Genomic DNA, 14,462 nt, shown 5'->3' on the forward strand with positions numbered 1-14,462 from the left:
CTGAAGCTCTCCATTTTAGCGCCTGTCTCTTTAAGCCACTCTCCCGAAAAACACCCAGTCTGCCCTGATTGGCAAGTGAGAAAAATACAGTGCACCTTTGCAAAGGTAGTTCTCAAACCGCTGCAGGAGATATGGCTTTTTGAATCACAAAATCTATCGCTGATCTCGGCAGCATACAAACACTAACCGACTGTGTCTTACTCAGCAGTTTTATGGTACGGCAGGCACTCAGGGTACCCAGATACAAGCAGTGAAACAGTGAGTTTTTCATGGCATGTCCCCTTTCAACACACATAAATTCAGTCGGACAAGCGTCAGTTGTGCAACATCTGAGGCTCGCAGAGAAGAGGAAAGAATTCAGCTTTGTTTCATGGATGTCTCTATTGTGGGCTGACCCGGTGGCAACATCACTCAGAGGCTGTTAACCCACAATACATCAGGTGACACCTGTCTGTCCTGTGCTGCCCTTCCCATTTTGTCCTCGACCCACTCCTGTCCATCCTCCCTGGCAGTGTCAGATAGAAATCTCCCTGGGCCAAACTGTGCCATGTCCATTCACTGCTTCCACCCTGTCAACCAGCAAACATCTTCAGATTGGATTGCCTGACCCAACTTCCACCCCCGCGGCTAAATAGATTGCCCCCATTCCCCCTCCAAAGACAGGTGGAGACAGGTAGAAATGACTGTCTCTGTGCTGGACATTTATCACACCTGCTTCTTCTCTGGTATCCGCTAAACAATGTAGCAGAGATAATACAGCATTAGAGTCCTCACCTTCATCATGCTGACATTTGTTACGCCTCGGCAGAGCTGCTGTTTGATCCAGCGCATGTTTCAACATCACATCTTTAATCTGTGTAAACAAGCCAAAGGCCAGCGTGGTTTAGGAGCGAGAGGATGGAGGGACATTATTCAGGCTGAAGCACGCAGCGCGCCGGGTGAACCCAAACCGAGATTAGAGTGTATAGTCATGTCACAAGGAGTCAAGACAGTCACGTCTTGTGTGTGCGTGTGCACATGAATGTGGCTCGAGCAGGTGTTTTCTCTGTGACAATCGAGCAGAGAGTCCTTGTTCAGACTCCTCTGAGCATTCCCAACCCCACGCTGTATATCATAAAGAAAAGGGTGACGTTTGAAATTGACATTTTTAATCTGCAGGGCCTCTCCCTGTGATGTTATCTACTGTACTGTCTGAGGACGGAGTGGAGGGGGAAACATTAATCTAAGAAACACATTATTTTAAAACCGTCATAAAACAATATTTATTATATGTAACGTATATTATATGACAATATACTACCTCTATGGGGAAAAGACAGCAGGTATACCAGTCAAACGTAGTAGGATGTTTTAAAACGTTTAGTGTGCAAAACACATGTCGAATCATATTTATATGCAGTAATTCATAATGAAAATGTTCACATTAACTAGGCATAGAAAGGATAGAAAATACTCTGATATTTGTTTGGAAGAAGGATATGGATAATATACACTGATGTCCTCCATCTCTCTAATGTCTGTTGCCAGCAACAGTGAACATTTGTCTATGATGACTAATGACCGGGATGTTGATAACAGACATCATAACAAGCTGTGATGCATGTGGACTATTATGCTGCATTATTACATTTGTTCTTTCGGCAATTTTATTTGTTATGCCAAGTATTCAAGAATTATGTGACAAGATGATGTTATGCCGATTATTATTCTCAAAAGTCGGAGGTCAATGAGGTCCACATTGAGCTCTTTTATTGACATATTAATATAAAACTGCACTTGATTTGTCCTATTTCTTGATATTGTCTCAGATTGACACATAAATACATATACATATAAAACAGACGTAGGGGTTGTGGTCTCACAAGCAAAGGAAACAGGAAACAAAGTACAGATGAGGTAAAAAAATGAAATACATAAAGTCCCATGCATGCCGTCGACGTGAAAGCCCACTGCTCAGATCAGTCTGAGCCCTGCTGAGACTTGACAGTGCATACAAGTTGGCGTATCTACCCAAGAGCACTCTACAATATTTCACTGACCAGAAATAGAGCGTGCATCTTTCATTGAGCGGCACAGTGAGCTGAGAACATCAGTCAGAACGAAGTTTCTATTTGAGCTCAATTTGTACAAAGTAAATAACAGACGTGCACTGTCAGTTCTAGCATTTAATGTGATGCAGTTTCAATGCAAGGTGGATCCTTTCCCATATTGAATATGGGAGTATTTACAGAAGAAAAACATATATCTTTATGTATGTTTAATGAAAATGAAATCAATCTTTTGAAAACGCCTTCTTTGAGAAATTCATTTTGTCTACTAGTTTGCTCAGTAGAAATAGCTGGACAACCGTTGGGTGCTTTGATGTGTTATTTTGTGTTGGTGCTGAATTCAGTTTGATTTAGGGAGATCCATCCCTATTTAAATAGATGTTATTCTGAACTCCACTAAATCCCTTCAAGATATTGTTAAATATTGTCTGTTTATTAAACCCTCATAAAAGGGCAAATTATGTCAGAATAAACACCCCTTCTATGATTGAAGATGATATAAAATAATAATACAACAAAATAAATTATGGATTTGCAAAAGCATCATCATTATACGTCTATTTTAGTAATGCGACGTATCAATCAGTACATCCATATTAATTTGAATAATTTCCAAGGAGCAAAAAGCATAAAAACTTAATGTGAAGGCAAGTGCTTTAAAACACGGACATCAAGGCAGAGCACGACCGTTTTATGCTTTGTTAGTAAAGGTCAGACCGGCACATTGATGATGTGCTTATTATCTGTCTCAGCGACAATCTGTTTAAAATTACCTCATTATGTTGATGACCAAATCAAGTGCACCCCTGGGCCCCACGCACTCCTCTTTAGCTACTGCTTATGCCAAGTCACGGGCTACCAGTGCTGTCATGTTAGGCCCGATGAGAGCCGTAGGGCATCTGATTCTACATGTATGCCAGCTTAGCCATGACAAAATATTAATTATGTTAATGTGCTCCCTGTCAGGCTGCCTGATCTCCTCATGGGGATCACAAACAGGTGAGGCTTCAGGCTCCTTCACCCTCTCTGAGCGTGTTGAGTGTGCAATGAGCTCTGCACTTTTTCAAAAATGTATTCATGTAGGAAATAACAATGTAAATGTGCATGTTGCTTTAATAATTACAAAGTCCAGTTGCCTTCTTTTGCATGCATATATATATATATATATATATATATATATATAGTTCTTGTTTCATTTACAAACATGTCAAACAACAGTGAGGCTATAAGAATTACATAACATATGTTATCTTGGTAAAAAACAAACATGGGAGACAAAAAGAACAAATTGAACCGCAATGAGAAAACAAAAACGTTTTTGGTTCAAAAGTGTTCAAAGAAAATGGTTTTATCCAATTTCCTTTTAGGTTGTATGAATTTACATATGTATAACTTGCTAAATCAGAAAACATCATACTTGATTTATTGTTTTTTCTGTAAAGTTATACAGAGGTTTGAAACTGGTCTATGCATTAATTATCATTTTAAGCTGTCTAGTTGTGTTCATGTGCAACAGAGTATTATAAACATGTCCATTATGGTTATCATTATGTCTTATTGTAATTCGACCAAGATGCAGGAAGGGAGATGCTCCCCGCTACAGAGTGATATGCTGAGGAAGAAGAGGCAGTCAGCGACTTCACCTGACAACACACTTTGAAAACATGCCTGTAAGGTCTGATTTTGAGAATAACATTATACAAAGTGCTTTCACATCACCACTTACCTTCCAGTAACACTTTGATTTGTTGATGTGCAGAGCCTGTAGTGTAGCCTGAAGAAAAATTCCAATCAAAACCACATCAGACGCTTTCAAGAAGTATTGAATTAGTATTCTAAAAAAAAAAAGTTTCACCTACAGTAGCTCGATTGATTATTCACTATTCATTTCGCTCAATTTCTTTGGTGCTTTGTTTGTTCTGAACTGGTGTGTTGAGTGAATGCTTTCATGCTGAACATGTAAGTGGCCACCCAAGTTCTTATTGATTATGCTATAGCAAACTGAAAGATCAGGCACTGGCACTCAATCTTTTGACAGGAATCAAAAGCAGTCAAGCCTTGACACTTATCCCACTGCGATCTGTACTATTAAACAGCTCCGACTGATGGGCCACTGCTGCAGTTGAAAACAAATACTAACAAGAAAGTTACAAAAAAAGAACTATTCGGCAGTATGCCGAAATACACAACTGCTTCAACATCCACAAACTTACAGGACATCCACAAGGTGGACAACACTGAGTCTACGGGGCTGAAATCACACAGCAGCCACATTAAATGCAGTTTTAAAAAAAAAAAGACTGTGGAGAGCCACCCAGATAATTCTGACCATTATTAACCTCTAGCTGACCCTAATTCAGCTTCACAATCCCCCGGATTCTGAGGATTAATGCTGCATTTGAATAATTAGGGTCAGCCATGGACAAACAGCACATATATAAACCTCTGCTGACATGACCGCTATTGAATTTAATAAGACTGTGCAGCCACAATGAGCTGTCATCCTATATGGAAGCGGTGGATAAACACTGTGGCGGGGAATAACACGTTGATTCGTGTGTTTTATGCAGCAAGCTGTTCTGTCTTATTACAGCCTACTTTTACTGAATGCCATTCATAGATATTAATAGATGTTACAATGAGTACCGTTTTAAAGCCAGTTGTTGGTATGCATTGTTACAATATTTATGGTTCTCATTCATCAGACAACCTTTGAGAAGTAAATACCACGTTTAAGGCTCAGATGTGGGTTCAACATTTTACAGCTTGTTGATCTGTTGACCATGAAAACAACTCTGAAATAGTTACCAGGAATTAGGTACCAAGTACTAGATCCATTTTTCCTCATGAGTCAGTACAAATGGGCAAACAGGAGAGTGATATTGGACATTCACACGGCTGGATGTTTAAGTGTGTTTCTAAAGTTAAACAACGTACATGTTGTGTTTGAAGTTCATGTGGCTAACAATTGGTTCCAATGTCGTGAAAGCAGTCCTGAAGGGACCTTTACCTGCAACACTTTGGATGGTTCCATGCTCAGTGCTACAGATGGTTTCACACTATTGACAGCTCGTCGTGTTATCAGGACACGGAACATATTGATTTAGGCGTGGCAGGAGAAGACTGCTAGCAATACAAGAAATGTAGGCTTCAAAAACCTATCTTTGCACTTTTAACATGTTTGTTAGGTCTCAAAGATACAAACGTCTGAATCAAAACCTAACTTTGATTCCATATAAAAATATTCAATGGGTCCTCTAATAGAGAACCCATTTATTGTCATCTTACATAAATGAAAACGTGCCATATGAAATAAAGCCTCCTTTGGAATTAAAATGATTGGCTAATAGCCACATCCATTCACTGCAGCAAATACTGTACGGCTGAAGGCACAGTATCTGTGAGTACTGAATATAAAATAACCCCTACATAACACATGGTGTTATTTCCACCTTCATCGATCCACTACCATTCATCGCACTGCATCTCATTTAACACCTGCTGTTGGTATTTTGGAACAGTGTGATGTTCAGCATTAAATGCCATTTAAATGTAATGCATCCAACTCGGTGTTAAGTTACTTTAAATTGTCTTTGAAAAGAGTAGTTTACCTCCAATAAGGTAGAGGAAACTTCCATCGGGCTGAAAGAGAGAATTACTGTAGCAGAAGTAAGATGACACTTCAAACAACTTATTGATTCATGCATTGGAAAATATAATCAGAAAATAAAAAACAACAATTTTCAGCAGCTTCAGAAGTGCCAATTAGAAGTATTGATGCCATATAATGACGTCTAAAGACAGAACGCCCGTCTCTACCCACACAATCAACTGTGAGACTCGGAGGTGCCAGCTCACCACTTTTGTAAAGGGCATTTCTGCTATTTGTTGTGCATGTGTGTGGATGAAGGTGAAGGGCGTGTGGTTGGTAAACATTCCTACTCTCTTCTTTTCCCCTCTCTTTCTGTCCCATTTTCTTTGGTCACCACAGCTTACATCTTTGCTACTATTCGAGGTTAAAATCTGCGTTGCCTTCGGCTCGAATTGCAGAGTGAGTGACAGGTCAGTGACAGGAAACAAATGTGAGCCTTCATCACACTGGGCAACCACATAAACATTCGGCAACCCCGGGGGCACGCTGTGAATTGCTAATTCGCTTGTGATGAGGGGGACAGGGGACGTATTTTGAGGGGGGAAACCATGGGTGTCACAAGTCTACCCCAGCTTCCATTTACAAAGTCATCAATTCAGTGTGTTTCTCGCTCCCCCCACCGCTTTCAGACAGAATGGACAGTTTTCTCTTTGCAACAACATTGATCAGCTTCTGTGCTGCGAGCTGCCGGGACTCGGGATATTAGCGGGAAAATGATCAGCTGGGGCGGGAGAAATGGCACACTGCTGGGAGGCTTTGATTGACTTTCTTTGGGGGAGGGGACACTGACTTAGATCCACTTTGAGGTCTCTGAAGATATACTAGTACACAATGCAGGTGGAAGGACAGAAGGTATGTGTGTGTGTGTGTGTGTGTGTGTGTGTGTGTGTAATGTTGAAGAACAGAGTAACTAAAGGCCAACACAGGAGAAGGTGGGATGTCTGGCCCACTCTGTGTGGGTTTTAAACTACTTGTTTGTTTTTCTATTTTGGGTGAAGTGCTGCTTTGTGTTTCATATTTGAGGCCAGAGCTCCAACATGCAAAGTAAAAACGCTGCAGTAACGCAGAAAAAAAAAGTGTAGAGATAGAAGTGTTTACAAGGTAAAGAGATGACTGACCCCCAAGTTTAGGATCCCATGTGATACGCCCTTTATTTATTTACTTAAACTAGGCACCTTAATAATGCAGGGGGGGCGCAGGGGGTTTGGAGGGGAAGAGACATAAGGCAACAATGCTGCGTGAGGTTAAAGGGACAGGTGCATGCTGGGGCTCTGAAAATAATGGGAAGTTAGTGATTGTTGTTTGGCCCACTCACTAACATGGTCAGCAGTGGTTGTGACTAATAATGGCAATTAGCTATATTAATTACAGTAAAACTGTGAGCACTTCAGATAGTTGAAATTAGCGGCAAATATTGGAGTCAGAGCTCAGTAAAATGTAATGCATGACAAAACAATCGTAGAGTTACAGATTATGTTCCTATGGCAATATCTATCATGAATAAACATTCATCAACCCACCTTGAAATCATAGAAAAGAAAGACTTCACAATCAGCTTGAGAAAAAAATCAGCATCAAAGTACGACAGTGATGGCTGTTTGTATAGTATACATAAGATACAAAACGCCTGCTTTAATAAAAGTGTGGGTTTAGTCTTTTGCTTGTGAGATCAGTGTCTCTTAAAGAAAGCACTGGGCCAGCACCACACATTTATTCTTTTTTACAAAAAAAGAAGTGGAACTCAAAGGCTAGGGATGTATCCACCCATGCAAAACCGTGTGAGTAGCCAAAATGTTAACCTTTCTGTTCCGATCACTGGTTTTTTTTAGAATGGCTGCCTTAAAACAGGCTACCAGTATATTATTTTGTGTTTCAAATCGTACATTTGCATTACTTAAAGGGCCAGTGTGAAGCATTAATTGGGATCTATTGGTAAAATTTAAATTTAAAAAAATGCTTGATTGAAATTACTTTGTGTTTTCATCTTAGAATTAACCTTTTATATCTACATATAGGAACTGACCAACCTCTGGCTCTAGATATGGTTGTTGTTGTTTTAGGGTCGGCCGCCATAGTTCTCTTTCAAGCGCGGGAAGAAGTTTCAGCTCGATAACGTCCAATCCTAACGACTAGGCCTTAAACAATATCTTCATAATGATCTGACAATATCCATACAGTCAGAAAACAATGCAAAGAGCCTCTATTCGCCATATTTTAATGGCTGGCAGTTAAATCTCCGGTGGTGAAATGGGCCATCACTTCTTCAAAATACTGTTTATATGTGATGGGGGATCAGTAGTTTCTATCTCGGATCTACAGAAAGCGATATAAAACGTGCTACAACAATAGCCTCATCTCAAAGTACTGTCCTAAACCTGAACTTGACAAGTGAACTCTGAGAAGTACATTACAAAACACCACAGAACAACGAACTCTTGTAATTGACTCATTTGTTGGTCGTTACATCAATTGGCCAGAAAAACAAGAACAATTGTTCGATAATCAAGGCAAAAAAAATGAAATGCTTGCTCAAATGGTATATGCACTACCTGATCTACCAAGGCCGCCGTGCAGGCATCTGTGTTAGTTTATGTTCCTGTCTCGCTGCACGCGGCCTTGAATGATGCGGTCGAATGTGGAGGGACTGGAGATGCAGTCAGACAGGCAGTATCTTTGGGCTGCCAGTGCCCTCTGGGCTTTGTTAATGTTCGTGGTAATGCCTAATGGAAATAATTACCATGCTAGGCTACTATAACTCAATGGATGGGAAGGATGCGAGAACGAGAAACACGTTAGTAGTCCTATATTGGTTATTGTTCATGTGAGTCATAGATATGCAACATAAGATTTAAATAGAATGGAATCAAACCCGGATGTTAGAGTGAGTCACGCTGTGCAGAAACTCAAACATCAAATCTTAAATGGTTGCGTAGAATGTATATGCACAGAGTGTAACCGTAAATAATGATTATATCCACACCCAGTAACATATGCTTGTAAATCAATACATACGCATCAGCTCATTTCCCTCATTTTGATCAAAAGTAAATGTTCGATGCGATCAACAATGTGAGTGATTTGACACATTTTTCTTGATCCAAAGCACCATCATGTCTGTAAATCAGTCTATTTCCATTCTACACCAGCCCCCTCATTCTAGACTAATGGCAAATGATCCCTTGTGGTGCAGCATCCTTTTCCATCTCACTGCCAATTGTACAGGACATCTTTCACATTCTGTCTCTTCTTTGACATTGTCCCCTTTGGGTTGCGAAAGCAAGCAAGGAATACACAATACGTAGGTGGGTCTTCATACCTGTATCTGACTGGAATACTGATTGAAAACATGGTGTACATGTCAGATATATTTCTTGAATTTCAATGGCTTCCAATTTCTAACTTTAAACATTTGCACCTCACCATTTCGCGGGATCGAAAATGGTTGAAACATAAACATGAACCGTTGAGAAAACATAGTCTTAAAAGACTATAAACTCATGGTTTCATGGTTGTGGCCGGCCTCTGTATCGGTAGAATAAATAAAGGTATCTGAAAATAAAGTATAATGCCACATTCCATGGCTTCCAAAGGGCATTGTAAACATCCTCATGCAACCGCTGGCCTGCTGCAGGGAACCAAACAGAATGCAAAAATAATCAAACATCCACTCCCTCTCGCTCTAATCTCCATGACTTTCTGCACTATGGCTGATAAAGTCCATTAGAGTGAAGTTAATATATCGAGACTTGACACATTTGGCCTCTGAAGTAAAGGCACCGCGTTTTATCCCCCCCCCCCCCCACACACACACACACACATCAGTGAGATGACGGCAAGAATAATGTGCAGCACATATGGGAGCAGTCCAGTACACGACACAGTAAACAGGCTCAGTGCACGATTCTGAACAAGAGATGTCTGAGGGGGGTGCCGACCGAACACAGTCTCATGTGAATAACCGGAATATGTTATGTACGCAGATATACTGCAAAGACAGGATGTGTACACAAACATTTTGCTCCATTATACAGGCAGTGGAAGATTTACATTAATTTACTATGAAGACTCAAGTGAGAGGAGCCTAGATCCTGGAGAATTCAAAAGAAGCTTCCTCCCAGTAGACTGCACTTTACATCAAGCGGAGCCCTGGTTAACATTCAAATCATGTGGCGAGTTTAAAAAAAGAAATGTCAGGTCATTATAGATCGCAATTTTTGCCGGGGTAAAACGAATACATGAAACCTTTATTACCCACAAGGCCGAGCAGCAACAGAGAAAAGACACCTTCAGAATAATTCCTTTCTTCTCCTGGTTTACTGGTCAGATCACACCCTCTACCGACCCCCGCCACCCCCAACCCCACGCTTCTTTTACAAGTTCCTGGGCCAGTCATGTCAGGGTCACTGCCTAATCACATTAGGGCTTGATCAAAGTTGCAAGAGCAAGAGGGAGAGCAGGAGAACCTCATTTCTCACAGTGCGGGGATTAAACCTCCAGCAACATCTCAGGATCGTCGGCAGCGCGCCACGTCCCACAGGTCCCTCAGGCCCCACAAAAGGCTTCCGCTGAGTGGTGGGCGGTGGACAGGCTGCTGAACCTGTTGTAATCTGGAAGATAGAATACAGAGGGAAAATCCCGGCTCCGCGTGCTGGGCCAGGATAGATGATCGGCCGGATAAAATATAAAATAAAATACGGGGAATAAATCAGGGCTGCGGCTGTCTCTGAGGTGGGTGATCAAATGATCTTAACTTTCCAGCATGGGCAGACTGTTGGAGGAGCCGTTCCCAGACACACGTATCAATATTTCACAGGAGGAGTTAACGGATTTAAGAATTACTTGAATTCAACCCGAATCCCCACATTTACACTGATACATTTCTAGATATGCCTTTTCCCATGATCATATTGATTGATCTGCTACATACCGTTGCTGTTGAAAAAATATGAAAGAACACATTCAATGGGAAATTTCCACCGTACAATAAACAATGTCAAAACTTGTTCGAGCTGCAATATTCATATTTTAGCCCAAGTCCAATTTTCACGGCAGATTTAATTATATATGTTCTTTTGTGTGTGAAATATTCCATCTAATTAGTTCCCACGAGAAGAGTTTATCAATTTTATGTAAAATTCTTGATCAATACTTGGAAGGTACCTGTTCTGATTTATGACAAAAATGTCACACTTTGTAAGTGTCCAACAGCCAAGGAGACATTTAAATACAGAAAACTTGAACAACATTTTCAACATAATGTTTTATCTGAAGTTTGTTCCAAAAACGAATAGACAATTATGGCCAATGGTAATTGGTGTATATATTGCTGTCTGGCAGTAACGTTTGAATGCTTTGGTTCTCATACGTTGTCCCTGCTGGCCTCACTGCACGCCAATAACATCAAAAGCAAGACAATTGCTCTGAGTAGCTCTCCATTGTTCGTTCTTTGCAAAGCGTTAGCATTTAAACTTCTGTCTTTGCGCTGTTTGACGGTTCTGAGCAACCGCAGCTTTTTGGTTTGATCATTTTCTTTCTCTCCCTGTGAATCTAAAATAGAAATTACACGACTTGCCGTGGGAGAGAACAACAATGCCTCCCACCACTTTTCCATTATATGATCATGTCATTTCTCTTTCCTTATACATTATGGAAATAATATATACAGCTGCTAAGTTCATCTTTACTAATAATCAGAGTGTAAACAAGCAAAGAACTCCATTATTATCACAGATGATGAAAAATATCAGACGAGAAGGTTGTAGCGTTAGAATTAGGAGGCTGGGAGTTTTCTCGATTTCTATCTCCGATGGTAATTATATCCATTTTTGCACATTGATGGATCTGCTTCTTGTTTCTCACAGTGCCCCATCATGTGCGTGTTGTCTGATCTGGTGGCCCTCATCTCAGCGCGGCATTGTTGTCAGTGGCTGCCAAAACATTTACAAATGATCGTTATTATTCGTGGAGCCATTTCCTGACCGCTCTTGTTAGGCTGAACCAAAAATTATCTTGTAATGGAATAATTGTAATCATGCAACAGCTGACTTCCACGTCAACCCGTTCTCACTCCCAATGTGTCTCCAGTGCCGCTCGACGGCTCACATTTAGCGTCTACTATGCACTGGGTTTGCAACCAACACGCTCAGAGCAACCGATGTAGTATAACGTGCCAGATAGTCTCCTCACAGGGCAGACGGGGAGGCGGTGGATGTGTTGAACGATACATTTTCTTTTAGCCAGCAGAACGCTTTTTCGTGTCTCTTTCGTGATTCAACATCACCATCAATAGCCCTTGCACCACTTTGGTGGTTTGTTAGTCACTGTACATACTTACATGCACTTCACATACACTGCATACACTTTGCATTTTTGCACTTTCTTTATTGTTTCATTTCCTAAATGTGTACGCTCTGCAAATTTGTTGTGTATATTGAGTTTTGTTGTCTAAATTTAGTAAAGTCATTCAGATATTTGTTCTATGCAACCTTGCTTGCTACTGTGAAAAACAGATGTCCCCTTGGGGATAAATAACATACACATCTATCTATCTATCTATCCATGTATCTATCTATCACTCTATTTATCTATCTATCTATCACTCTATTTATCTATCTATCTATGTTGCAAAACACAAACTAACTTCAGTCGCTGTGTTAATCATGTGAATCATGTTGACTAAGTTAACATCAACCAGGCTCTTATCCTCAGCCTTACTAAGTGGTTGTGTTGCCGAAACCTAAACCTCTAGTGAAGACAGGAGTTTATTTTGAAAAGACAGACTATGTAACACAGCGTATATTCACAAGCTGTCCAAACTGAAGCTACGGGGGTACATTGAGTGTCCTAGTTTGAAGCTTAGGAGCACTTACCAAGCTGCAGTATTTCTGTGAGGCAATAACACCATTATGTCACTTCCTCGTTGAGTCCTAACTTTCACAGTCCTAACCCACCGCCAAATCAATCACAAGAAACAAACAGAAGGTTGTTTTCGGCATTCAAGAAAAAGGACCTGTTGTTTGATTGGTGAACACAGCCTCACCTTGGAATGGACTGACACATAGCATGTTACTAATTAGTAAAATGGTTTTCTAATCAAGAAAATCAATCTGTTACATTTTAATTGTGAATACAATGTATAACATTACAGGATATCTTTGAGTCTGTTGTTTGTTTCTAAGTCTCTGTTGATGAAGTTCAGTTGCAGTCTCTTTTTATGACCAGCAATTTTTTCTGTGAGCTCTATTGTGACACCTGAGAAGATGAATAAAGTGATAGCGCACAGCGAAGTGCAGCACAACCTTCTATCAGTCATCAAAATAAACCTTGTTTTGATTTCCCCCTGCAGGTCCATGTGATGCCGATGATGCAGGACGCCAAGCCGCCAAGCCTGTGCAGTGAATGAGTTATCTGTCAGTCAGTGTGAATTCATGTTTACCTGACTCGGTGTCTAATAAGTCACCGTGACCCAGAACTGGACAAGAACTCAAGGACAACAATGTATCATTTTTATTCTTTGTTCCAGACTAAAGGCACCAAACAGGTGTGATGAGTCCAGTCACAGCAGGTGCCTCCGGTACTGTAGGAGGTGGTGTAGTATTCGCACTATCTTTGGACCTGGTAAATGTTTAAATAGATTTTCTGGTCAAGAAATTCAAGGTTTAGCATGTCTGAGTTTTATACAATGTATATCTAAACCTTTGCCAGGAAAAACTTTGTATTTATCTCTTTACTATTCTAAATATGCTTTACATCCGAATGATTCCAACCTTTAGTTATTTGTTCACTGTTTGAAGTAAATATAGTATATTTACTATATATAACGGGGCGAGGCAACTGTATGCATGTGTTCCTCCATTAGCATGCGGTAGCTTAACCAATGGTACATTAGCAATAAGTGTGCAACAGAGATTTTTGGAGATGTTGGAGTGCCCCTCCCCCCCCATCTGCATGTCAAATGACCTCTTACAGCCAAAGGCAGTTGTGCAGCCTGTTGTTTACGGTAATTTGATAGATTTTTTTCCTCCAATGATTTTAAATCAGATATGGATGGTTTTAAAAGGATTTCAGCGCTATTTAAATACAATGTCCTGAGAATGGGAGAAAAATATAAATATATTTTTTTTATGTTGCTATGCACCTTATACGGATGGAATAAAATTACAGATCCTTCGGAGATTCAAATTTTGATGTTGTGTTATAATAAAATGAAAGCAAACTTTTAAGTTGATGTGGTTTACTGATTTTTTACAATCCAATGAAACAATGGTTCTTCATATCAGGTTGATGACTCCTGGTATATAGGTCATATGCCAGTTCAAATAGCGCTATATATGGTTTACCAAAAACACACAATGATGCACATAGTGTAGTCCATTGTTGATACAGTATTTTATTTTTTTGGAGGGCGGGCTTGGGGGTCATTAGCTGTGTCTATGCTCTTTTGTATCAACTTCAAAAACAATAAATGGGCTGTTCCCTATGAGGCTGATAATAAAACAATCTCTCTCACCTAGCAGCAGGAAGAAAGGCTCAATGATTATTGCAGTTAAATAGACTCGTGGAACATGTACGCAAATTCAGCTCTCTGAAAGCCAACTGAGTCCTGCTATCTGGATATGAAATCAGTGTCATCGCTAGTTAAACACTATTCCACTGTGATTAACCTGGAGACATATTGGGTCTGAAACATTAAACCTATGGAGGACAGAAAATGACATAAGTATAAATAAATAAATAAATGCATGAAGAAAAACACACATACA

At 40.2% G+C, this 14,462-nt stretch overlaps 1 protein-coding gene across 2 annotated transcripts in view; it reads right to left on the reverse strand.

Moving 5' to 3' along the window:
• asic4a (acid-sensing (proton-gated) ion channel family member 4a) overlaps window positions 1-14,462 on the reverse strand; it is a 75,851-nt gene that overhangs the window by 45,481 nt on the left and 15,908 nt on the right. The gene's annotated exons all lie outside the window — the stretch shown is intronic.

Source organism: Clinocottus analis, unplaced genomic scaffold (assembly GCF_023055335.1).
Source record: "Clinocottus analis isolate CAN_PGR_092001 unplaced genomic scaffold, fCliAna1.0.p SCAF_12, whole genome shotgun sequence".
Classification (NCBI taxonomy): domain Eukaryota; kingdom Metazoa; phylum Chordata; class Actinopteri; order Perciformes; family Cottidae; genus Clinocottus; species Clinocottus analis.